The sequence below is a fragment of the Rousettus aegyptiacus genome, unplaced genomic scaffold (assembly GCF_014176215.1).
Source record: "Rousettus aegyptiacus isolate mRouAeg1 unplaced genomic scaffold, mRouAeg1.p scaffold_m13_p_6, whole genome shotgun sequence".
In the NCBI taxonomy this organism is placed as follows: domain Eukaryota; kingdom Metazoa; phylum Chordata; class Mammalia; order Chiroptera; family Pteropodidae; genus Rousettus; species Rousettus aegyptiacus.
Window position 1 is genome coordinate 47,740,345 of NW_023416309.1, and position 26,949 is coordinate 47,767,293.

Consider the following 26,949-nt stretch of genomic DNA (forward strand, 5'->3'; position numbering starts at 1 on the left):
CAGTAGTCCTCTCTGAAGGAACAAAACTCGGCATCATGAGCACCTCCTCGTGGACCTTAGGGGTCCCTGCCCAACGCAGCCAGAGGATTGACTCATCTAGTTACGTTCCTCAGTACCTCCATCAGAGACCCAAATGGGGCAGGTGGGCACAGCTGGCCTGGTCTTACCTTGACTGGAATGGAGCCCGTCTTCTGAGAGCTGTGAATCCAGAGAGCTGCCATAAACCCGTTATTGCCTTGTTATCGCCTTGGTTGTCTCTCTGAAGCAGATGTCAGTGGGGGAAGGGCTGTGGTGGAGAGGGAATGCTACTCATTAGCAAATCATAGGCAACTCCCCTGCTTTGAGGCCCCGTACTTCTAAGACCCACACTTGAGCTGGGACCCTCCCCTCAACCATCCACGCATTGCTGACGCTTGGTGGTTGCTGCTTGGTCTTTGATATGATCAGTTTAGAATCAGAGAACAAAACTGACTCCATGTGCAAGTGGGTCCTCGTCATGGAGGGAGGTGAGCTGGGCTCCTCAGGCTTCCTGGGGTGGCCCCAGAGCTGGGACATACACAGAAATGTTGTTCGTAACCAGAACTGCGACTCGAGTCAGGTTTGGAGCCTATGTCAGCATTTCCGCTTTCAAAATTTATCCTTAAAATCTTTCCTTACAGGCTAAAAGAGAGGTCTTACAATGCAGTACAATTACTGTGAAGCAAAAAATATGATGTCCCCTGGAGTGCCTGGCCATAGATTCCTTCCACAGCACCAAAACAATATATCAGAGATGGGTAAATTACCACCCACAGGCCAAATTGAGCCCACCACCTGTGTTCGCAAATAAAGTTTTATTGGAACCTAGCCACACCCGTCATTTACATATTATAAAAGGCTGCTTTCACACACAACAGAAATTATGATCCCCATAAACCTAAAATATTTACTCTCTGGCCCTACCTAGGAAAAGTTTGCCGACCCTTGCTCTTCTTTAACTGATCTTATTATACATGTGTCTGACTATTTGGAATGAATAGTCTTGGGAGGAGGCAGTCATGCGTGTTTGCACAGCTCCATAGAGAGGACAGGGCCAAGTGCCCTCTACGAAGCTTGTGATCTGTACTATCTAAAGTGGATAATGATCTTGTCCTTCAAATGGAAACCAGTGGACAAAATGCAAATGGGTCTTCTAAAAATACCCTCTGGTTAAAGGTAGTGGCCTAGAGGGACAGCGATACTGTGTCTGCAAACTGCCGTAAGTGATACCCACGCAAACTGCCACTTTCCTTTCTGGATGCCATGTTCACAGTGTCTCTAAACAGACAGTATCTGGGCGTGGTGATTCCCACCACGGCGGCCACCGCAGGACCTGGAAGGGAAAGAACAGACAGGCAATAACCAGTCTGCACATCCCAAGGGATGGACTCCACGACACGCATCGAGTCGACAAATGCACTTCAGTAAGTATGTGCGACGTGCCCTCTCAGGGCAAAGCTTCGCAATGGATCTTGGGGTTTGCAAAGAGGCAAACTGTATAACCCACAGACTTCCGTTGGAAAGCGACATCATCGATGACTATGGACCGAATGTGTGTGTCCCTTCCAAACTCACATGCTGAAGCCCTAATCCTCACTGTGCTGGTATCAGAAGGTGGGGTTTTGGGGAGATAGTTAGGTTTAGATGAGGTCATGGGAGTAGGACCCTTATGCTGGGGTTAGTGTCCTAACAAGAAGAGGAAGAGACACCAGAGCTCTCTTCCCTTCTCTCCCGTGTGCACACAGCCAGATGGTGGAGGTCTGTAAGCCAGAAAGCGGGCCCCACCGGCGCACGATCATGCTGGAACCCCGACCTCAGACTTCCCCAGCTCCGGAACTGTGAGAAAATAAACGTCTGTTGCTTAAGCCATCCAGTTTACGGTATTTTGTTACAACAACTGAGCTGACTAAGAAAGAAATTAATGACAATGTTATTTGTGCACTAGAGATGTAAAAAAACCCAAACAAACAAAAAACAAACAAACAAACAAACAAACACAAAAAGAAACAGGAGCAGCACAAACATGAAAGTAACTCATTCTGATTGGAGTCGCTTTTATTTTAATTAAGCCATGGGAGACAGGCAGGAGCAGGTCTGGCTGCATAATTTGCAGGGCACAGTCTAAAATAATAATAAGGAACCCCCCCTTATTTGAAAATTATTAAGAATTTCAAGACAGTGACAAAAGAGCATTAAACCAGGTGCAGGTGACTTCTGCACAAGTCACTTGCCCATGAGATTGAAAAAAACACAGAACAAATCAAAAGGCATCTGTCACAGAATTGTAGAAGAATAGCAGTCCAATAGAACTGTCCTGGTTTGGGTCTCTTCCTCATTTGTGGTCCAACACCTCAGAGTCTTTGTGTGTCCCTGCTGTTACCAAGCAAGCTGGCTAACTAGAAATATGTATGCAGCCTATGGCCATGCCACCCTGAATGACCCGATCTCATCTGATCTCAGAAGCTAAGCAGGGTCAGGCCTGGTTAGTATTTGGATGGGAGACCACCTAGGAAGACCAGGTGCTGTAGACTTAGAAAATAAGGGATTGTAAGCTGACAAGGTCCTTGCAATCTGTGAGGTCAACCGAGGGTTGCCTCGCCTGAAATAAGAAGAAAAAAAAAAGAAATATGCATGCAAAGGAAGTTTGACCTTTTTATTTCCTTGTTTCAGGGTTCCTAAAAGCCTAGAACCCCGGACTTGAATTTAAGACTACCTGCCGCCAGACCCGGACCGTAAGGCCACCTGGCGCCAGTGTGTCTGCCTGTGTGCAGGCCAATCCAAAGCTCGAGCTTCTCCTCGGGCATGTGCCCAGTCTGGAGGTGGATGTTGGCACTGAGGAAATGCAAGGACGTCGTGGCAAGCCCGTCCTCATGCTCGGTTCCACTGCGGATGGGCAGTCTGCTGGCCACCACGGAGGCATCCCCAACGGTTTCAACCTAAAAATAAAGTGAGAGAGTGGCCCGGTATCCTCCATGAGTGTGGGAGTGGGGTCAGAGACCAAGGCCCCTCATTGCTGGCACCTGCTTTGAGGCCCCATGCCTAGAAGCATCGCACACCCTGACCTCTGCTCCATCCAAGTTCCAGCATCCCCTCAAGTTTGCTCTTGTCCTGGTTCTTCCACAAAGCCTTCCTTCCCTGAGCCCTCCTCTCCACAGTCACTGCTTCCTCCTCCGATAGTGGCAGTAACCCTATTTTGACAACCAAAGTTCAAAACCAGTTAGACAGGCAGCAGCGTAATGATGGAGTAAATCCCGAAGGATCATATGGAGCCATTATTGAACTGTCTTCATTCCACACAAAGGTTCTTATATTCACGTATATGTATACATTATACAAAATGTAGACATTTATGCACGTGTGTAAATGCATATATCAGCTCTATCTGCCCTGCCCTATTCTCTCTTGATCCTTTTTAAAAAATTAGGTTTCGGATCCTTCATTCACAACCGAGAATAAATGACGAGCATAAGCTTAAACTTATAGCCCTTTCCAGATACATTCGTGTTTTAGCAGAATCCAGAGATGATGTGATAAAGGCAGAATTTTGAGCTTTAGCTAGGCAGTAAGGATACCTTCATCTCCTGGTGACCCTACCATTACACAGAGTCAACCTCCTCTAGCCCACCTTTCCCCACTACCAGCATATCCTTCAGAAATACGAATTGATTTTTTTTTTAAGCATTAGCCCATATAAAACATAACTGAGAACTTAGCACTAAGAGGAAATCCCAGAGGCCCTCCTGAGCCAAGCCGCTTCCCTTTTTGTTGGGTACATGTGCCCTGCTCTTGAAAATTATCCACACCATCACTTCCTTCACCGTCGAACAGAGGCAACATATTTGGTGAATGTTGGGGGATAAGCATTGAGGACATGTCACTGAGGGACATGACCACAGTGTCCCCCCAAATCTCCCTGGCCCCAGGGCCACAGGCTGATCCCTGGAATCATGGTCAGAGCTGAGGCACTGTGGCTGCCCACCAGACATGCAGGAACACAGACAACCTAAAGTCAGGATCCAGTGCCATCTGAAAAGCCAGAAAACACATCAAGTGAAGCGGCCGTCGTCACCACCACCTGAATGAAGCCACTTTATCAGTTTTCGCTGTCCTCCCTACTGCAGCCCCAGCCATTTTTACTCCAGGTGACCCTGTTCATACATCCCCAGAGTAACACTGGACAGGTAGACGTCTCACCTTTAGCCACAGGTCTGACAGTCTAAACTTGGCTGGCTAGCTTCCCCTGAATTGCTAAAGATCACGGTAACAGAGGTGAGACACACAAGATCCAAAGAGAACAACAAATAGGAGACTTTCCAAATCTGAAGGAAATATTCAGGAGGCAACTAAGGGAATTAGTCAGTAGAAGGTTAATGCTTCTTTTAGAAATGCATTTACCGTGAGATAAAATAATGGAAGGAAACAGAGAGAACTACTGATATTTCTTGAAAAGTACATACATTTGTGATTAATCAAGACCTTTTCCAAGAAAACAAACAGGGATAAAATATTGAGTTTCTGCCATGAATCGAGCCAGCCTGAAACAGAGCCCTCATCCCGGCCGATGTCTAGCAGCGAGTTCATTCTCACTCACGCCCAGGAGACAGACAGCAAGGAGCACGTGTTCCCTTGCAACCCAGGAGCCAAGCATCTCACCTCACACACATCATATGTCTTAATGATGTGATCCAATCAACCGTACAGGTCATCGAGGAGCTTTACGACTTGCAAGGGGCAGCTGAGAGAACAGAGTTTTGTGAATCCAACAATGTCAGAGAAAAAGATGGTCACGGACTCAAAATATTCTGGTTCCACGGACCTTCCAGCTATGAGCTATTCTCCAATAAAGCTGAAACCAGACAAAAGGGTTGTTTTTGAAAAGTATCATATTCATTTTGTCTCCTACAGACTCCTACAAAGTCACCTAGTAGATCCTTTTGCTTTAGTGGGTTAGGTTATTGGTAAACAAAATCCATCATCTGGAGGGATTTGTTTGACACTTGTTTCTCCACCTGCATTTTCTCTAAAGAGAGAATTTAATTGGTGGATATAAATTGGGGGTGGGGAAACCACCAGGTCACATAAATGCCTTTACGAAAATATCTTTTTTTCCTGAAGCTATTTTTCATTTTCCTCTATTGGTTATAGGGTTTGATTATAAAGACTCGGCCTGCAGGTGCGGAAGCAAATGTAAGCATTCACTGATCCCTAAATCAATACATTTGCTTCCATCAACCAATCTCGCAGTAATAACATTCAAATACCCAACCCATTTCTTTTCTCAAGACAAATAGGAAGGGTGAAGAAATTTTAACAGCAGATGCTTCTGCCAAGTGTTTATAGAGAGAACAGATGAAGACAGAACCAAAGAAGAAGGAAGTTTTGAATCTAAAGCCATGGGTACATATTTTATAGTGCAAAGGTTTTGGAGTACAATCTGAAAATCCTGGGAAGTTAGCAATTAACCAGACTCATGGGACTCGAGCGCCATCTGGTGTTCGGTCTCCTTTGCTGCAGCCATCATCTTTCACGTGAAAGACAATACACCCTCGTTTCCTGAGGACTTGGAGAGCCTTTGTCTCTATCTCCCTTAACGGGATACACTACATTGCATGCAAAATGTTTAATCCACTTTAGAAGAACTTGATGTCCTCTTAAGAAAAGAACAAAGAAAATATTCTTTCCATTTGGGGATTCTTAGAAGGCAATGCTGTTCCTTTGTCAATGCCCCCAGTGCTCTGCAATACCTGGGAAGTGTTGTGGAGAGAAGCTTATCGACCTTCCTCTTCTCTGCTAGCAGCTGGTTGGTCCTCTCTTCCACCACCTTCTCCAGGTGATTGGCGTACACCTCCAGCTTGCTCACCATACGATGTAGTATGCTTACGTGGTTTTAAAAGAACACAGAGACTAACGCCTATTTCCAAGAACTTTAAGGCCACGGTAGAGTACAACTTACAACTATACATTCCTAGAAAACATGTGTCACCCTCGAGGTTTCCTACATAAGGCTTGCCAAAGGCCAGCAGTGAAATGACAATGGCAATGATGCCATATGGCAGGACAGAACCTGCCCTTCACCGGCTCTGTGATCTTGAGCTACACCCTTTATTCCCCTGAACCTCAGTTTCTTTATTTGGAAAACGAGGATACTAACACATACCTTGCAGGGTTGTTCTAAGGATTCAGGGAGATAATGGGTACAAAGGAGTCCAGCAGGCACTCAACAAATGGTGGCCTTCACTGGCCCTCCCCCACTTCCCAACATGCTTCATACCTTCGTCACGGCCAATCAGAACCGTTGGTTTTAGGACAAGTCAACCTTTTCTTTTCAGGTGACGACATCATTTCTTTTCAGATAAAAGCTATAAGAAGCCCTTCTAAATCTTCAGAGAAATCATTTAAATTCCCCATCTTTCAGATAAGGAGACTGAGGCTCTCATGGGAGGTAAACTTGCCTTAAAACTAGGGACCGTGTTATCTGAGTAAAAGTCATGACATAGCAACTGACCTGAGACATACCATTTAAAACTATTTCGATATGGAAAATACAAAATACAGGACCATCGTGTTAAGAATGCCTAGCAAAATGGCCAGATTAGGAGTAGACAGACACCTGACTCCCAGCACAGGGCCCCTTCCGCCAGCTCAAGCTACTTCTAATGTGGTTGTGCCTTCCTATGTTCAATATGACAAGAGGTGATAAAATTACCCCGATTTGTAGCAAGTTACTACTGAAAAAATTATTTGAGAGGCATGAATAATTTAAGTGAATAGCCTGCTTTAAAGTTGGTGAACCATTTCTTATGGCATAGTTCAAGCCCACTTGATTCTGAGGCCATGGTACATCTCCCCGGGAAAGAGGACCTTGATTGATTAGTGATGTCTGGACTGGAATGAGAGGGGTAAAGGGCATACGAATGTCCGATCTATTTTCGTAACTTTGAGAATTTATCACTCCTCTTCACCAGCATGTAGCATGGTGCTTTGCGTGTGGTAAGCACTGAGTGCATGTATGATGAAGGAAGGAAGGAAGGAATGCAGGAGTGTACGTAGGGAGGAAAGAATGGATGGGAGAATGACTGAATAAAGCAAATAAGCCACACAGAACCAAACCCCAGTCATGTAGCGGCAAAATTCTAATGTTAAATCATTAGGAGGAAATGCCTTGTTCCACACCTAACTCACCCTTTGGGACTGGCTTCTCGTAAAATCTTCTTGATGGAAGGGAATGTGGGCCTTTTCCCTGGGGATTCATCCCAACACGCCCTCTCCAGGACTGTGATCTTTTTATGGCCCTCCTCCTCTGACGGGGAAGGTTGACGTGGAACAGATGCCAAGGGGTCTCTAATTCAGCTGATGATTTTTGAAATTCATTTTGGGTTCAGATAGCCAAATGTCTGGACCCCGTGCCGTTTGGCACTCTTCAGTTTAAACACATGTGCTCTTAAATTTGTAAACTGAATTTCCAAGTAAATTGAACAGATTAGGATTTGAATGTTTTACAAGAGAAATCCGAATATTTTACGAGAAATATTCTGAATCATTCTGGAAAAATGAAGAATTTTCATGTAAATCATATAACTGCTCCCTGATTAATCTGTTTTTAGATTAAGTTTTTTTCTAATAGAACTTTTCTTAAAGTGAAGCATGTCTCCATATGATTTCAGTAGTGTATAAGCATTTGTTATTAAAAATCCCCAAAGTATGCTTTATCCAATTTTGTGTTTCATATAATATGCTATGTAAGAGATATTTTAACAAATAATAAATGTAACCATCATGTTCTGGCTCTGCGTCCACCTTGGTAAAACTACTTTCTTCCATTTCTGCATTGGCCTCTACCAAAATTTGTAAAACAGTCTAACTAGGCTTTGGAAAAGAAATAATATTTTGAGAACAATGTATGGCATGTTTTGGTATAAAATATTGTAGGTGTAACAACATGGATAAATCTTAAAAGTATATTACTAAGTATAAAAAGCCAGTCTGAAAAGGCTATATACTGTATGATTCTGTTAACATGACATTCCAGAAAAGGGAAAATTATAGAAACAGAACACAGACCAGAGGCTGCCAGGAGTTTGGGGAGGAGACAGGATTTAATAGGTGAAGGACCGAGATTTTTTTAGGGTGACGAAACTATTCTGTGTGATACTGTAATGGTGGATACATGATACTCCCTATTTGCCAAAAGCCATAGAACTTTACAGCAGAAAGAGCAAACCTGAAAGACGCTAATGTTTAAAAATATCAGTTGGGAGAGTGGGCGACCCCAGGATAGAATGCAGACTTGTGACTACGGACTCTAACTGCATCACAAATGCATGACATGGACTCTAACTGCATCACAAATGCATGACATAAACTCACCGAAGAGGGTGCGGGGAGAGTGTCAAGTTAAGTTAACTTCTGAAATGACTAAGGTGATAAGACTAAATCCAAAAGGAACTATCCATAATTACCCTATTCCCGTCGTTAAGACGGCTTCTCCCAGAGGTATAGATCAGCAAACTCGGAAAGGACGACGCACATGTATTGTATAGCCCTTAAGACAAAAGAAGACAAATTTGTACGTGCAAATACGAGGTGGAAGAATCCCAGGTGGAGGAAAATACACGTGCGAAGGCTCTGGGGTGAGGATGTGTCTGGCGCATACAGGCGTCCAATGTGATGGAATGGAGTGAGCCATGGGAGGTGAAATTAGGAAGGTGTGGTGGCCGCAGCAGAAGTAGGAACGGGGATTCCCCCATGAGATATGACCATGTCCTAATTTCCAGAATCTGACTTATTTGGGGGTGGTGGGAAGGAATAATAATAATAAAATAATAATGTCTTTGCAGATATAATTAAATAACTTGGGTTCTGAAGATCACCTTGGATTATCCAGGTGAGCCCTAATCCAATGACAAATGTCCTTATGGGAGATGGACAGAAGACAGATATTCAGAGGAGGAGGCCAGGTGAAGATCGAGGCTGAGATTGGAGCGACGCGGCCACAAGCCCACGAAGGCTGCGACAGCCACCAAAGATAGAACCGATCTATCTTTGAGCTTCTGAAGGGAGCACGACCCTGCCGAACCCTGGTGTTGACTTCCAGCCTCTGGAACTGTGAGAGAATAAATTTCTGTTGTTTTAAGTCAACAGGTTTCTGGCAATTTAATACGGCGGCACCAGGGCACGAATATAGAAGGTCGCTGAGGCCAGTTTAGAGGCCTTCGGTGGGCCGTTGTGAGAACTTAGTTTTCATCATTCCCCAAATGGCAGGCCAAGGGAGGATGCGATGTAGACCAGCAACATGTCCTGACTCATTTTCCAACAGGATCTGGCTGCTGTTATAGACTAAATGATGTAATTCTGAGTTCTTGTCTTTTTCTGGCTGAGTTAGTTCACTTAGCATGATACTCTCAAGATCCACCCATGTCATTGCAAATGGCAATATGTCATCATTTTTTATGGCTGAGTAGTGTTCTACTGTATATATGTACCACGTCTTTATCCAGTCATCCACCCAGGGACACTGAGGTTGTTTCCATGTGTCACTGTCTTTCTGACTCACTTCCCTTAACAAGCTTTGCTGAGTAAGCGTATATTCCTTATCATATTTATAACATTTTTTTTCCTTATAATTTAGAGTGGGTATTTACTTTATGTCATGCACCACCCTGTGAGGTAGGAATCATCGTCACCTGCGCTTTGATGAGAAGAGCGAGGCTTACAGGGGTAGGGTCACTTGCCCTCAAGTGGTAGGGCTGAGATATGAATTCGGGAGTCTGACGCAGCCCCTCACCCAAGGGGTCAACCTGGGCATGACACGCAAAAGGGAGAAAACGATTTCTAGCTTCTCAGTGTAGAGCCGTGAAGGCAAGGCCAACTTAAGATAAATACAGCCTAGTGTTTACCAGAGAGGAAGGGGCAGGGCCATGGCAAAGAGGGTAAAGGGGGGCCAAATGCCTGATGGTCAAGGAGAGGAGACTTTGGGTGGTGAGCACACAAAGCATTATACAGATGATGTCTTATAAAACTGCATGCCTGAAACTTACATCATGTTATTAACCAATGTTAATAAATTTAATTTTTTTTTTTTTTAAGAAAGAAAGGTAGTGATAATTTTCATTCAACAAGGAGATGAGGGCACAGTGGGGCTTAAAGAACGACCTAGAGCTGAGGAGAGAAAAAATTATTTGGGGAGTAGAAGCGATCCATTTGGAACAAGAGAACTGTCATATCTGAAATGTCATTTGAGAGACAGACGTTTGTATTTCTTACTCTTTCCAAGGACAGACCTAGAAGCCGTGAAATGGAAGTTGAGGAGAGAGGGCAGGCTGCATTTCAGAAGCCAACTGTAGCAGTCAGTGGTGGAGGGGACCCATTCTTTGCCGTTTTATTTTTTTTTATTTGCCTACCTTCCTCGAGGAAGCGTTTAAATAACAGTTACTCAATATTTCCAGTTTCTTGGAATTAAAATACTGACACAAAGGCTCCCATGTCTTTAATCTGAATCCCTGAATCATTCGTTTTCGGCATGCTTTGTTTGGAAGCTGGAAGGGAACTGACAGCCTTGGTATGTCCTAGGTTTGGGGTTGCCACGGAGCCATTTGACCTGCCCTGTCTGGGCAGCCTGGGCCTCCTCACACCTGCCTCGGCAAAGACATTTCTAGGCAAAAGCAAAAACGGCAAAGCCTCTCTCGCAAGGTTGATCCTCTCGAGGACGTTTTCTTTTCTAAGTTTAGAGTGCTAGCCTTATGCTAGGTTCCAACCTAAGTCCCTTAATGTAAACTGGCTCATATAACCCTAATGACCTTGTGGTGGTAGATGGCATTATTGTCAACCTCATTTTATGGATGAGAAAAGGAAAAAAAAACAGAGACATAAACCTGGCCCAGGTCACATGGCTGGCCAGCGGTGGGGCTGGGCCAGGAATTCTGTGGTGAGATTCCTGAGTTCACCCCCTTGACGCAACTGCCCTTTTGCCGATGAAAGAAATCTATGAAGCGCAGAGAGCGAGCTATCTCATTTTAGCCACAAGGTTCCGTGGACATCTGTACTGTAATATGGATTTGTGATAGCAAATAAATAACAAGAAAACTTTTTTTGAGACTTACTTGGCACTGCACACGGAAGTGCTGGGAACAGGATACCTTAAACACATTATCACATTCAGGCTTTCCAGAGGGAGGTTAATATTCTCATTCTCTGTTTCACAACCAGGACACTAAACCGCTCCCAAGGAGCGGGGGCAGAGCCAGGACATAAGCCCAGGCTGAGTTGCCTTGGAAGCACAGCCACTTGTAAACCACTAGATTTTACTGCTTCCGGTGTCCTAGGTAATTGCAGAGGAGGAGGAAAAAGTGTGTCAAAACACACCTATTCCCCCAGTACTTTTATAAAAGAACACCAGTGCAGGGACTCACCTCTTCCTCCAGCAGGGATGACAGGCTGAGTCCCTGTCCTGTGTTAGCAACAGCCCTGAGCAAATATTGCACTAGAAATATAAGCTACTATAGGCCAATGGATACACCATGCTTGCACCCTCCCCACGCCCCTCAAAAAATCAGGAGGTCATGTTTCTTCATCAATGTGGCTTGTTTGTTTCTTGAGATAATAAAGGTGAATTTCATTTTGGAAATGCAACCCACTCCACTGGACGTGGATGGGCCTGGCTGAGGCTGTCTCTAGAATTTTTCCAGGGAGGATCCAACTGGCAAGGTCTAATCTTGAAATCTATGGAGAACTGTGTCAACTCAAGAGTTCTCCCTGACCTCACGGGGACCTCTCCATGCTGCTGGCCTGCCCCCAACACACGTGACTGTCCCTGTCCTTGCTAGTGCCAGCTCACCCCAAGCCTGAGACATTTTACATTCTGGATGCCGCCGAACCCCACCCCACCCCCCACCCCGATACCCAGGGATATTAGCAGAGTTCATTCTATTAGAGCATAAGTGACTTGTTTGGGGACACTCAGAAAATCCTATCTATGTAGTCCTCCCTAGGACATAGGACGTATCTCTTTGTTATTGCTTTTCTATCTTGATGGACATGCGTAACTCCACATATATTATCAGAGAACAGATAGAACTACGAGAGGTGCGCCATTTTGGTAATTCTATCACCTGCCCTTCTGCTAGTTGCATTGATTTCCCTGCCGGAACGTTGGAGGTGGTCCACAGAGCTCCTGTCTCCGCATCCCGCACCGGTGCTCTCTCGTACGTGGCGAGGATGAAGCAGAGCATGGAAGAAAGACTCAGCCTGTGGAGACAGACTGGCTGCGAGCCTCATTCTGCCTCTTATCCGTTGGGCAGATTACTTTACCATGCTAAACCTCATTTTTTCCCCCCCTTGAAAGGGAGTAAATAGTAACGTTAATATTGGAGTTGACGAATTCATAACGAAGATAATTGCTAATTACTTAGAGCATGGTTCGAGCGAAACATAATACAAGCCACATGGATCATTTTTAATTTTTTCATTAAACAGGTACAATTAATTTTAATAATATCTTTTATTTAACCCAAGGTATTAAAAAAATCTTATCATTTTAACATGTGATCAACATAAAAATATTAGAAATCTTTTTTTGTTTTTGACATAGCACTTTTCAATTTGGACTAGTCACATTGTCACTGTATAGTAGTCACATGTGGCCAGCAGGGCCTAAATGTGCCTTGACCTTGCTATTATATTTGGATAGTGCAGACTTATCCTGTAGGACTGTCGGCGGGTGAAATAAGAAAGTATATGTTTATTAGTCTTAGTAATGGAGTTACCTTTGATGACAGTAATACTGCTATCCCTCCTAATCCTAACAACATTTATTGATACCTGTGACGGGGTAGGCACAGTGCTAAGCAAGTTACATACCTATTCCTCATAACAACCCTGTGAGGTAGGTGCTGCCATTGCCTTTATTTTATTCATGGGGAAACTGAGTTTCAGGGTAGTTAAGTAGCACAGCCAGGGTTCGAATCAAGATAACTTCTGTGCCAAACTGTCCTTCACCCTCTTAATCCATCAAGAATTCTCTTACTTATAAAAAAAGGCTCATCTCTAACTCAAGAAGAGTATTATACTCTCCGAAGTTGCTTCCCAGGCCAGCCACACTGGGTTGAACTCCTTGGGGACAGGACAATGAGCCTTATTCCTCCTATGTACCCTCAATGCCCAGAAGCAGGTTTGACCACAATTAGGTACTCCATCAATACACTTTTGCTATCTTGAAAAGTCTGTGGCATCTCAGAATCTCTCCACTACCTGGTACAGAGGAAGTTCTGATCAAATAGACATCAGGAGAGGAATCATTTTTATGATTAGTATGTGACGGGCAGAAGGGCGAGCTCACTCACAGAGCTTAGCTCAGTTCCCAGGTTCATTCAAAGTCACCATGGCAAAGCTTGAAGATGCTGCTGTGAAGTTTCTGTTACTCTGAGTTCCTTTCAAGGAATGCTGGCAGGGCCTAAACGTACGTTGACCTGGCTCACTGTGACTTCCTAACCCAGTTCCGTGATGCGCACATTCCATTTCAAGAGGCGGCAACCCTTCCAAAGCAGGGGGTCAACATGTCCTTCTGGCATGGAGCAGGGGACACTCAGTGAACTAGAGTAGCTAATAACCAACAGGGAGATTTTCCCCTTTGTCATTCTTGCCCAGCCCAGAATTTCTTTAGAGAATCTTTTGGCTTAAATGCAGAGGTCCCCAACCCCCAGGCATGGACCGGTGCCAGTCTGTGGCCTGTTAGGAACCAGGCCACACAGCAGGTGAGTGGCGGGTGAGCAAGCAAAGTTTCATCTGTATTTTCAGCCGCTCCCCAGCACTAGCATCGCCGCCTCAGCTCCATCTCAGACCATCAGGCATTAGATTCTCATAGGAGCACCGGCCCTTGGGGTCGCAAAGGTTGGGGACCTCTGGCTTAATGCTTCTTGAAAGCCAAATGCCCACGCTGAAAAGACTAAATCTATTGAGTGTTCATACCTTGGTGAGAATTTACTAGCTTTCTCTTCACATCCCTTATAAATGATGTCGACTGTTTTTGAATGAAGCAGGAGAAGATTCCTGGAAGTCTAGAGCACCTCCCTGGGCTTGCCGGGAAGGGAAGGGGAAAGCGGTTGAAGGGAAGGAGAGAGGAGCCCAGAGTAGGAGAGGAAGCCACCTCAGATTCTCCTACTCTGTACCTGTACCACTGCCATTTAAATGATTTTATATGTACGTTTCCTGTTTTTTTAATTTCTCTCTCTAGTTAGATTTTAAGTCATTTAAATTTGGAAACAAGTCCTTATCTTCCTACAAAAAAATGCCCAGAGTAAGACAAACCATTAACCGATGCTCAGTAAAATGTACCGAAATAATCACAGAGGTGGTCCAGGGTTGTCCCTGGAGACGCAATCACAAGGCATCCGTTTGTCTAAACTTGCTTGGTTACGACATGCTGGCTTCCCACTCAGGCCTAGAAAGTCAAAGTCTCACAAGGCCATCGAGATTCAGCTTCTCAGAAACCAAAAAATGCCAATCAGGCCAACCTTATCTATCAAACCTACATGGAGGCTGAAGTCCAGAGAGGGGATCAAAAATCTAAAGTCATTCGATGAGTCACTGTCCCTATCCTCCAGAATGACAGAGTTTACGTTTCACCATTGTGTCCCTCACCACACCCAGGCTGCGTCTCGCCCACAGGAGTCTACTGGTTAAGGGATGGACTGTTGATTGATAGATGATAACCAGCCCTTGCCTGGCTGCCCACGTGTCAGTCTGAGGGGCTTCTTCACCAGAACCCACTCCCACGTCAGTTGCTTGACCCCCTCTTATGGTAAAAACAGATGCAGTGAGTGTAGGAAGAGCAGCTGTATTTTAGTCCAGGTGGAGGAGATCAGCCTCAGGATGCTGGTTCATACCGACATTGCCCACCTGACTTATCTCCCATCTGTGAAACAGGAATAATAACAGCTCTACCTTACATTTTGTTATGATCATTAAGTAAATTATTATATACAGAGTGCTCAAAAGTTTTGGAGCCAAAGTAAGCACAAAATATAGTTGAGTAATTATCATTATTTATTATTGTTGTCATTATTCTCCCCTTTTTTTGCAGCCACCACAGCCCTCTTTGCCCAAAATAAAGATTCTGCCTGCTTATATACCTTCACAGATCTATATCTCTTGTGTAACAGCTTTGTGGTTATTGTCATACTGATCCAATTTTCTGGGGAAAGGAATCTGGGACTAGGGAAAAGAAAGAGATATTAGGAATTCCTCTCTCCAGCTTGCTTTACGGTCTAGTAATTAGATTTTCTTTGGGGTAAAAAGTTCTACCCTAAAATGTAAACACCCTGCTCTTTCCTGATTGGATAAAGGTAGTACCCCTTGTAACTTTAGTGTAAAATACTTTACTCTCTTATATTTACTTGAGATCAGGGAGAGAGAAAATATGGACAATCTGAAGTAGTAGATTTTAGAAGTGGGACCCCACTTCATTTGAAGAGAAGGTCTGAGGAGAACCAGAATTTTCTGGAATGATTGCAGTTTGATTTTAATCCAGTACACAGAACAACTCAAAAGCACTATGGTATTTGTTCTTTAAATAAGTTTATGCTATACTCACATTGACTATGTCATACGCCAATGAGAGCTTGAATATCCAATCCGTTTAATTATCTGAGTTTCTCAAAACATCCTGAAAAACACAGTTATTCAAAATATCACCAGTGATTCAACCTGAAGCACAGTGAGCTTCATATGTGGAATGAATTTGGTTCCAATACACTGGGTAGTTTTGTCCAAAACTAATACAACCTGAGACAGAGCACTCTAAATCTAGTAACTGGGTATTTTCCCTGGGAAAGACCACAAATGTGATTTAATATTGAGAAAGTTATGCAGTCTTGAGTTTTATGAACTTTTCCTTGCTCTTGACATAAAGCTAATGGTCACACATGGTAGGTAGGATGGTCCCAAGAATGCAATTTGGGGGCAGTTGTGACAGCTTAAGGGATGAAACCAAGCTCAGAGAGGTATCCACCCAGAACAAAGGAAACCAGACACTTAGCCAGCTCCGTGACTGTCCAAAGCTATAATTCAGGTTTTGCAATGAACTGTTATCGGATGAAGGGGCAAAGGCATTGATAACGTTCTTTACCAGCTGCTGCTTATCAAACCTAAGGTAAGATGTGTTGTTTCGCTTACCTTAAGACTTCCTTTTTTACAATACTGGGTGATGATACAGGTGTTGGGTGCTTTTGTGCAAATACCAAAGAAGGGAATAATGTTTTCATGCCTTAATTCGTACACCTGAAAATAATAATGGGAATAATAGCTTATGATTATAATATGTCTTCTGTGCTAGAGACTATGCTGTATGCTTTACAGACTTTCAATTAATTCTCACATAGACTGTGTGAGATAAGAACCGTGATGCTTGCAGTTTACAGATGAGGAAACTGATGCTCAAAATGTAAAGTAACATGTCAAAGATCATACAATTTATTAGTGGCAGAGTTGGAAGGCAAATCCAGGCAGTCTGCCACCAGCAAATAAACGAGAGGACTGATCAAAGTCCAACCTTAGTCATGGGGATTAACTAAAGTCACGTCACAGTAAATAGACCAGCCCTGGTGCCAATGCCAGTATGTGGGTCATGACAGATCATAGATTCAGAGCAAGAAGTCAGATCCCATAAACCTGACTCCTTCAAGGACCAGGTTCAAGGGAAGTGAGCAGCCATCACAAACACAAGGATGAAGAGGCACAATGAAGGCCAGGGAGAATTAAGGGGAAAAAAGAAAGGCTAGGAGGCAGTCCAGGCTTCGGGAGCCTGAGTCAGGCCAAAGGGCCTGAGGTCTAAAGTCAGGGGCTGCCAGGGGACAGTAAAGGTAGGTCCAGTTAAGGGAAGCTGCTTTCCACCCTTATTCCTTTGGACTAGGGCCACCCCAGATGGGAATGGGGAATTGGCAACAGAGGGCCAGAGAACACCACCACTTTATCTCCTCCCAGGGACGGAGGCCTTACCAGCCGGATTTCCTGCAGCACAGATGGCTTCCTGATCCCTAGCAGATGGCCACATGGTTTCCCTGGAACCAGAGACAAAGTGGAAAGTTCTTAACCTAAGATGATCCAGAAAAAGCTCTACTCAGAAAGAACTAGGAAGGGAAGCAGGAGGACCAGGAAGAAACCAGCCTATGATTACCAAGTTCCTCACTGCCCTGATCAGCCCTGTGTCCAAGCACTGAGCCAGCTAGTCAGCACAGTATCACAGTCCTGCAAGGTGGAAATAGTTAACTCCTTTCCAGATGGGCTCCCAAAGGTTAGGTAACTTGTCTAAGGTTATACATTTGCAGGTGGTGCAGCAAGAATTTGAACTGACTCCAAGACTACACTCTTTTTACTATACAATAATGTCCTTTTATCCTTCAAAGGAATAGTGAATGGAGGTCACAGAATAAGTCTGGAGTCAGATACTTAGTTCTGAGCCCATTTCTACCACTCACTACCTGCATAACCTTGAGCAAGGGATTTAACTCCTCCAAGCCTCTATCTCCTCACCTGTATGATGGAGATTAAAAATAATATTTATCTCATAGGGTTGTTTCAAGGATTAAATCAGTTAAAATATTTAACACTGTTAATTCAATGCTTGGCACGTATCAAGTTTTCAGTAAGTGGCGTATCTTATTGGGTAATATACCTCAATTGGTATATTGAGTCTGCTTTTGGAAAGTCACTGATAATCATCACAAAACTATACAACCACCTGGGAAGATCTAGATAGAAGAAGGGATAAAATCTGGACACAAGAGAAGATAAATCTCAGTAGGATTTAAATATCAAGCCAGGATGTGCTACTTTTAGTTGGAATTAATTACAAAGTACTCAGGATTGTGATGGGAGTTCCAAAAAGTAAGGGACTCCTGTGGGATGAAGGAAGAAGTGACTCTTCAGCTGAACCTTAAAGGATAAGAAGGTTCCAGACTGGGGGGAGGGAGAGGGAAAGGCAGCCATGGCATTGAGGATGAAACATAATACATGGCAGAATCAGCAAGACCAATTAATTAGATGACTATAGGATTTAGGCCTAGGGGGAAAAAAGTTTCTGAAAGTAGATTGGGGCTAGGCAGTAGAGAGCCTTAAGTCCCTTGTTAAAGAGTTTGGAAACTTTCTTATAAACAACAGACATGGGGAACCCAGTGATGATATTTGACGGAGATGAGGAAAAACATTTTAGGAAAATTAACCAACAGTGATATGCTATAGATTGTTGGCTCCCCGCTCTAAATGTCTAGTCGACCACAATATACAGTTTTGTATGAATAGAGATCCTTAGAGTTTGATGGGTGGTAATAACTATGGAGGTTTTTCATAGTTTGAAAAGTCAAGTAAACATTTAGAAAAACTAGATTTAGATGCCTAGGGAATGATTGGGCTCTAATCTCTGCTAAAGCCAATTTAGAGCAAGGAACAGGTCTTCCCTCACTTGGAGCTTTCCGCCCTTACTCCCTAAGACTTCCATTTCAAGAAATAAAAATAGATTTTTCTTTTCTTTGTGAAAATTTGCCCCAAGGAACTTAACCTTCCAAAGGAGTGCTAAGCACAGGTAGCCATAATGGTCCAGCGTGTGCAAGAGAGGGTAAGAAAGGGCAGGCAGGAATTACTCTGCAGGCTTCAGCAGCTGCCACTGTTTATACTGTAAAAGCATAGATATCCACGAGTGATTAATCAGTGCTAAAAGTGCCAGTGATGAGTCTACTGCCATGCCACCCTGAACAAACCCAATCCCATCTGATCTTGGAAGTTAAGCAGGGTCAGGTCTGGTTAGTACTTAGATGGGAGACCACCTAGAGAGACCAGGTGCTGTAGGCCTAAAAAATAAGGATTTTAAGCTGACAAGGTCCTTGTAATCTGTGAGGTCAACCAAGCGTTGCCTCATCTAAAAATAAATAAATAAATAAAGTGAAATAAATAAATAAATAAATAAATAAATAAATAAATAAATAAATAAATAAATATAAACGAAGCGCCGATGATGAAATAATCCGTGCTCTAGGACTACGCTGTCTAAAAAGATAGCCACCGGCCCCATGGGGCCAATTAAATTTAAATTAATTAAAAGTATATAAAATTTAAAATTCAGTTCTCCAGTCACACTAATTTTAATAGTCAGCTCATGGTAGGAGCTACAATATCAGACTGAGCGGACTTGGAATGTTACTATATTCTTAGAGTGTTCTGCTTGATAAAGCTGAGTCTAACATAGAGGCCAGCACAGGAATCACCCAGGAGTTTGTTAGTCAAAATGCAGTCTCAGGCCCCATGCCAGATCTGCCTAACCAGAATCTGCATTTTAACAAGAGCGCCAGGTGATTCATATGCATACGAAAGTTGAGAAGCACCAGTCTGGAGTCACAGGACTACAGGCTTTTACTCGGAGAATGTCCCCCTATTCAGAATGTCTTGCCTGACAGAAAGGACCCGCAGAGAATGGAACAGAGACACATACCAAGCCCTTCGAGCAGCCACCTTGCCCTCAGAAGTACCTGGTAAAGCCCTACCGGGGCCTAAAAGAGCTCTTGCCCCCTGCTAGCTCTTGACAAAGGAGCCGAAGTCCCCAGAAATCATCACGCTAGATGAGCTGCTGCTGTTCCCTCTCGATATTGATACATGTGTGCCTCTCTAGGGTGGCTATAAAACAGGACACAATTCAGTCGCTCTCAGTAGCATGATGAAGTACTGAACAAACTATGCATTTTATAGATGAGAAAAATAAATGCCAAGGCCACACAGATAATAAATGGGGCAGTTAGGACTTGAACCCTGATCGCTCTGACCTGAGGTGATATGAGTGCCTAGCCAGCCAATTCATGCATCCTTCTTGCATCTGCACCACATAGGTAGTGTGAGGGCTAAGAGAGTGGGGTCGGACCACCCAAATTCAAGTTCCAGCTCTGGCCCTTGGCTAGATAGATGTGTGACCTGATGCCAGAATTATTTTCCTAAATGAACATTTAACCACATTATTTTCTGTTTAATATCCCCAGCCCTACAGAATGTCTTTACAGCCGAGGAACCCTGTTTTTCAAAGAGAGTTTCTCCTGGAACCTAACATGGAAACCAGGGAGATTGAAAAGAGAGGGCTCAGAATTCCTCCCCACCACATCTGCATCCTTAACTATTATTCACCCCAAGATTAGACCAGTGAGCCCCAGAATCCCCAGGGACATTTGAAATGACTTATTAATGAAGCCCCATCTCCTGATCTTAGCATGTTGAAGCCTCCGGAGTTGATACTTACAAAGTCATCATTTTACTTATTTATTTTTTGAAGGTCATAACTAATTTATTAAATAATAGTATATACATAAACCCCAAGGAAAGGAAGCTAATTCTACAAACTACAATTCTGAAAATAAAGCCAATGTAACAGGAACAAGATCGATACATTATGAAAGGAATGTCTGATTTTGACCCATAATGCATTCCTTATCATTACCATTAACCTAAATGTCTGTTAGAACAAACCTGTATACCTGGGTCTGAATTTGGGGCTTGTTTAGCAAACAATGACATTCTAGAACAAATTTCTTTTGCTTTGCGATGTTCAAGATTCACACATTTGTTGCAGTACATTAATTTCGATTCAACAGTAGATCTGCATATTTTGTCAATCTCTTAATACTTGAGTATCATTCGCTCCTGAGCAAGTACTATCTGAAATAGTAAAATTGCTGATCTTTAGTTGTAGGATGTTAATAAATTGAACTGAAAGTAACATTTACCCCCTCCATACCCCTCCTCCCAAGAATAAAGGGCTCTTACTGAAGTATATAAACTCAACTCTTTTAACTCTAAAGAACATTGATTGCTTAAACATTTCTAATAAGACAATAAATGCTCCAGAATAATCAACATATGCTTACAAAATTTACACTGTTTAATTGTAACAACAACAACAAAAACAAAACAAAACAAAACAAAAAAAAAAAGTAAAAAGAAAGAAAAGACAGTTCAAAATTTCAAGCTAAAATATGTGTAAAGACAAGTCATGGCAGTACTTTTTGAAGTTATGTAAATGTCATGTACTTATCAAATAATGTAACCCTTATTAAATGTGTGCCAACCCTCCCAGTTATGAATACTCCACATCTTGGCATACTCTGTGTTATTTCTCTTCTGTTCACCACAAGTGAATTCAGTCCTCCCAAATGTCACCTCCTCTCTGAAGTCTTCACGATGCTGAGACATTTAATTCCTCACCTGCAAGGCTTCTGTCTTGCCTGGTAGACATCTCCTGAAGAATCTCATGTGTAGTGTATCCCCACGCCTTGCACTACACTTGGTCTGCAGTAGATGTGCAACACGTGTGTTGAGCAAACGAACCTTATTTTAGTCATCAGATTACAGGAGTTAATGTGGTTTGGAAGATGACTAGATAGTTTCCAGAAGACAGCTTTAATATTTCAGCAGGATATAAGAATTTTTACAGCCAAACGCTAATAAAGCTGAAGGGAACTTGAGAGATTATCTGATCATTTTTATATATTCAGTAACTGAGGCCCAGAAATGACATTCTCAGAGATATTCAGCAAGGAAATGGTAGGCCCAGAACCAGAATTCAGGGCTTCAGACTTCTCACTTTATAAACAAGTCAGCCTCTGCTCTCCTAAGCTCCTAGATGAAGTCCGCTCCACGAGTCACCAGCAGTGAACCGGAAAGATGTCTGGGCCAGGTGTGGCCTCAGCTTGTTTTGAGGCAGAATAGTGATGTCATCATATCTGATTCGCCACTAAACGTCTTTATTTTGCCTCAGCAGTTTTCCCCTCTGCATCTTTAAAATCAGACGGACGATGGCAGCGTCCAAGGCAGTAATCAGGAGGGTGGTGGTGAGAATCACAGCAGTCACACCGAGAGGGCAGAGACATGCCACCACTCAGGCCTGCCGAAAAGAAGCGAGCACATCCTGGCACTGCCAAGCAGATGCCGCAAAAGCAGCCAGGTGTGAGTCCAAGTTAAGACACACCGAGACCTCTTGGACTTGTCTTTTTTTAGAAATACTTTTCTGACCTCCTCTCTGGTTCCCATGGCAACTGCACTCACCTTCCCGTTTGTACAGAAAGTTCCTTTGTAGAGAAATAACTTCTAATATCACCACCGCCTTTTATTAAACATTTACTATGTGCTCTCCTTAAAGGTGTTCTCAGGTAAAATCCATCTCATTCCAGGGCTGGACTACCAAGCATCAGGTAACACCACCCCCCGCCCCTTCCAGACTCTTTCTACCGCCTTAGAAATGAAATTCGGGATCCTCAAATCTCAGGAGCCAGTTTCCCCTAGAGCAGAGGTTCCCATCAGGGGAGGTAGGCGATGTTGCCTCCCTGGGGATATTTGGTAAAATGCCTGCAGACATTTTAGTTTGTTACAGCTAGAGAATGCCCCTGGCATCCAGTGAGCCACTGGCATCCTAGCAGCCTACAATGCAAAAGACAGCCCTCCCCTGCCCCCCCCCACACACACACACGAAGCTTGTCCCACCCGAAATGTCTGTAGCACTGCTATAGTGAATCCTGCCCAGGTACCTTCCTCAAGCACCCGCGCTGACCTAAAAAAGTAGGCTGAGCTTCACAGAGCTCACTGTAAAATCCACAGCCAGGTCTGCCTTCAGGAAGGGAGCTGTGGAGCCAAGTAATAGTGGAGAAATTCCTCACAGGTCTTTTAAAAAAGAGAATTAAAGGTCCGTGCCCACTCGATGTATTCTACTTGTCTCTCTCTGCCTCAGGTATAACCGAGGCGAATAAAACACACATGTCATTTAAAAAAGCAGGCCTTGGTCTCTTAATCCACATGTCTGCTGACCCATCCAATTTTCCCACCTCACCTAGACTCTTCGAATCCAGTCTGCAGGTAATGTAATTCATGGAAAAGCAATATCTTTTTGCAGGGTAGAATAATTGACTCAATCTTTTGATTGAAACCATGGCACTTCTGATTTAAAAGATGATGTGTCAGTTCTCCAGCATTGCTGGGAGTTTCTCCCATGTTTGGTGTAAATCTCATTACAGAGCAGAGCACCTTGACACTTCACGGGCCAAAGCATCTCCCCCTTCATGGAGAACTCTTGTTTCTACAATCTTGAGGACCTAGTGTGTCATGGTTATTTTATTCCCTGGGCCCACCCATTTTGATACATTTAACTTCGTAAGAGTAGGAGAGAAGAAAGTATCATATCAGATCTGGATTGGGGGTGGTGACCGGGGAGGCAAGTAGAAATTGAATTAAGCTTTAGGTTTCCTTTTGGCTTTATCTCTGTTATGGCTGAGAGAACAAAAACAGATTTTTTTTTTCCCCAGAGATTCCTGAGTCCTGGCCAGGGCCTCTCTGCCTGAGACCATGGGCTAGTGTGACCTGCCTCAAAGGAGGACCAGGCCCCTGTGAAGGTACAGTTAAGTGTGCTGTGTTCTAAACTAGAGTCTGAAGTGACCAAGCCATACTCACAATCAAGGGTAAGATCACTTTAAAGGCCCAAAGCTGATCTTTTTTGAGTTCACAGAGCGCTAGACAGTGTGGGGTGGATCCCAAACTGGCCTCCCAGCAGGACCCCCAGCCCTCCCACTCCTCCCAGGTCTCTTCCTATAGCATGAGCTAAACTCGAAGAAATGTCCCACCGGTACCTGATCACTTTCTGATAGCTGTGATAGTGGAGAACAGGAAGAAAGAGAGACCCGTTTCTGGATTTCTGTAGGGCAGGGACTGAGTAATCCATATACCTTCCTCCCTGGGAGTCCACCAACACCGGCTGGTGACTCCCGGAAAGAGAGAAGATTGCACACAGTAAGAAAGACAGAGAGGAACTCAGAACTCAAACTCCTATGGGCGGAGCCCCCTCCCTAGCAACCCTCAAAACCCGGCTGTAAGGCCATGTCAGGGAATATGACAGAGTGTCTAGGAGAAGAGCAAAAAAAAAAAAAAAAAAAAAAGGAGCGCAGAGCAGGTACCCTGGTGGTGGCGCACTTTGGGTTTTGCTACGCCTATGCTGGGGAGGCCCACGCAGCACTAAAAAAAAACGTTTCCAGTTAATTTTACATTAAACTCAAAGTTTATGTTTCCCTAGAACAGTGAGATATGCCAAAAGGAAGCCAAATGGCATGGGGGCAGTTGGATGGGACTGGGAACAGCTACTTCCTCCAGGCTCCTACCCTCCCCCCCACCACACTCCCTCCAAAATGTCAGGCTCTGAGACGCGAGTTTGCAAGCTCTGCGCTCAGAGCAGCCCCTCCCTCCCGGCTGCGGTTCGCACTGGGGCATCGGCCTGGCCTGGCATTAGGTCTGGCGTTAGGTCTGGCGTTTGGTCCGCACCCAGGTGTGCTTTTTGTTCTCGCTTAGGATGTGCTCAACCCCACAAAAGGCACATCTGAGATCCCCCAGGAGTAAAGGACAGCTCCTACACACCCCATACTAGGACCTGTGGTCTGACACAGGAGTTATTGCTAATTCGTTTCCACTGGGGACAGGACACAAAATTGCCATCTATTAAGCACCTACTACGTGCCCAGCACTGTGGGTTGTGATGACTTCACAGGTCCAGTTCCCGTTGACCTTGCAGAGGAGGCACCATCACCTACTCCTAACAAACAGCACGTGGAGGTAAGACCCGCCCACTGCTCCCAGGGACAGGAAGAGGCAGGCCTATTGGGCCCCAAGTGCCATGTTCTTCCCAGAGCCGTGCTGTGTTGCGCACATGCGCACTGGAGCCCTGAATGCGAGGCTCAAGCACAGGGCCTTCCAAGGTTGGTACAGGGAAGGGGCTGGAGCTAACGTAGCAAACCAGAGTTGCTGGTCTTGGTCTACAGTTTGTTCACTGCACGAAGAGGGGATGAGGCCTTGTTTTCTAATTTGGCCTCCTTCCCCGGGGTCCTCTTCCCAAATGGTGGAAAGACCTTTGGCACTGACCGGTTCTATGGCTGTGGTCCTGGACACCATGGCAGAAATAAGCACAAGAAGCTAAAACAAATATCCTGAATCAGTCCTGCAGCCCATGAGCGAGCAGAAGCCAGTTTGGAAGGTGTACGGAGTTTCCCAGGCACCAGGACCCCAAAGTGAGAGGCCATTGGCTCTCTTAAAGGGCCTCGCTGCCTTTCACACTTGCCCTTAATTTCATCATTAGGAATTTCTAAAAGGGCGGGAAAGAGGGAATAAATCGGTCTAGCAGAGGAAAATAAACTGAGAACAGGAAGACAAATTCCCTCCCCTTTTTTTTTCCAGGCAAATGCTTCGGGGTTGAGAAGAAAAGAAATGAGGAATGTGGGTTAAAATTTCTCCTTAGAAAAAGTATCGATGCGGTAGATATGAACTGAGTTTATGAAAACCCCAAAGAGCTGGGCTTGGCTGTCCTCTTCAAATTTTACTCCAAAGTTTAGGTCATCATTTATTAGTGAATGAGAAGCCAAAGAAAAGATACACCTAGCTACCATGTAACGAGCGCATATTATATGCTAAGCCCTGGGTGTCTTTTAATTTCTCTTTAGTGTTACACGACAGTGAAAAACATGAGTGCTGGAGAAAAGTCTCATTTGGAATTCTGGCTCCACCATGTAGCAATGTTGTGACTTTGGACAAGCCCATAAAGGTTTCTACTCTCAGTTTACCCAACTGGATAACATAATACAGATAGAAGCAGTGCTACCTTATGAGTCACGTGATAATTAAATGCAGTAACACACAGCAGCTCTTGGCACCTCGACTGATATAAGCTCTCATCAATGCTGGCTATTATTATTACATGTCGTGGGAGGTATTATCTCTGTCTTACAAATGAGAAAACTGGAGAACAGAAAGATGACAGCAGTTGGTCAGCTCCCAGGGTGATTCTAAAACAGTTCACATCCAAGCTTAGCCTCACCCTGGCCAGGAGAATAGAATAGGATATAGGTCCCATCTTTGCGGGCTGACAGTTATGAATGAGGCCCAATGCCTCACCAGGGAGGACAGGGGACGGGAAGGGTCATGGAAGTGACCCCAGCAGACAGGTCCCACTCTCTCAAGTTTTATTCCTGATGTACCAGTTTGCAAGGAGCTGTGGGAGAGACTCTGGGAGGAGGAGGGTTTAGGGGATGAGGCGCCGCAGAGGCAGCCTTCTAGACAGAGCAGGAATTGGAGACTATGGCAGCTGGGAGGTTAAACTTCCACCACCTTCCAGAAGACCGAATTCCCACAAGAGGGAGGAATTCTGTGCCTCACTGTGAGTTAGGCCCTAAAAGAGGCTTTAATTCCAGAGCTCTACTGACTGGAGGGGCGGGCTCGAGTTCCAAAAACCCACCAGCAGTCAAGCCACTTACCCTGCACCGCAGTCTGGTTAGAACCTTTCAGAGTTCTGAGCAGCCACCGCCTGTCCCGGCCTTTATCACGTCCTTCACAGCCTGTGCATCGAGGGGGACCACGTCCTGAAGGTATGCAGCACAAGAGCTCCCCTTGGATGAGGGAAGCAAATGCAGGGTTTAAAAAGACCCACAGTCTCCTGAGTCACAGCCCTTAGCTCAGGCGGAATTACTCTCCATCTGATAACGGTATAACACAGCAAGTGTTCTCCACCCCTTCTGTAGGAAGCAGAGGAGCGGGGAGGAGGGGGTGGCGAGTCCTCCATGAGCCTGGGCCTGTGTTATTAACCTAGATATCACGGTCTTTGCTTTTCCTCTTTAGGCCTTGTTTTATCAATTAAATCACATGATCCTTCAGGCTCGGAACAGCCATTTGGGCCGTAGACACGAGCATGGTTTAATTGAAAGAGGATAGATTTTGGAGCTAGGCTGGCTCTGCTACTCACTGGCTGTGAGACTTGGGGTAAGTTCCATAACCTCTGAATCTCTCTGATTCCCAGTTCATGCATTTATAAAATGGGCATAAAGCCACTGTCCTGCATGCAAGGATAGTTAAATGAGGCAGGATAGGTATCCTACCTACTGCCCT

At 44.4% G+C, this 26,949-nt stretch overlaps 2 long non-coding RNA genes and 2 pseudogenes across 2 annotated transcripts; 2 read left to right on the plus strand and 2 right to left on the minus strand.

Moving 5' to 3' along the window:
* Nucleotides 1–2,431: 2,431 nt before the first annotated feature.
* On the plus strand, nucleotides 2,432–2,549 carry LOC118604535 (annotated as a pseudogene).
* A 126-nt stretch (nucleotides 2,550–2,675) lies between these two features.
* LOC107518260 lies at nucleotides 2,676–7,129 on the minus strand. The gene is made up of 3 exons (XR_001598792.2): nucleotides 5,763–7,129; nucleotides 4,672–4,864; nucleotides 2,676–2,954 (listed from the first exon to the last, which is right to left on the minus strand). It is a non-coding gene; the product is annotated as an uncharacterized LOC107518260 (long non-coding RNA).
* An 8,420-nt stretch (nucleotides 7,130–15,549) lies between these two features.
* On the minus strand, nucleotides 15,550–26,544 carry LOC107518262. The gene is made up of 3 exons (XR_001598793.2): nucleotides 26,322–26,544; nucleotides 16,186–16,290; nucleotides 15,550–15,676 (listed from the first exon to the last, which is right to left on the minus strand). It is a non-coding gene; the product is annotated as an uncharacterized LOC107518262 (long non-coding RNA).
* Nucleotides 18,737–18,855, plus strand: LOC118604478 (annotated as a pseudogene).
* Nucleotides 26,545–26,949: the final 405 nt, after the last annotated feature.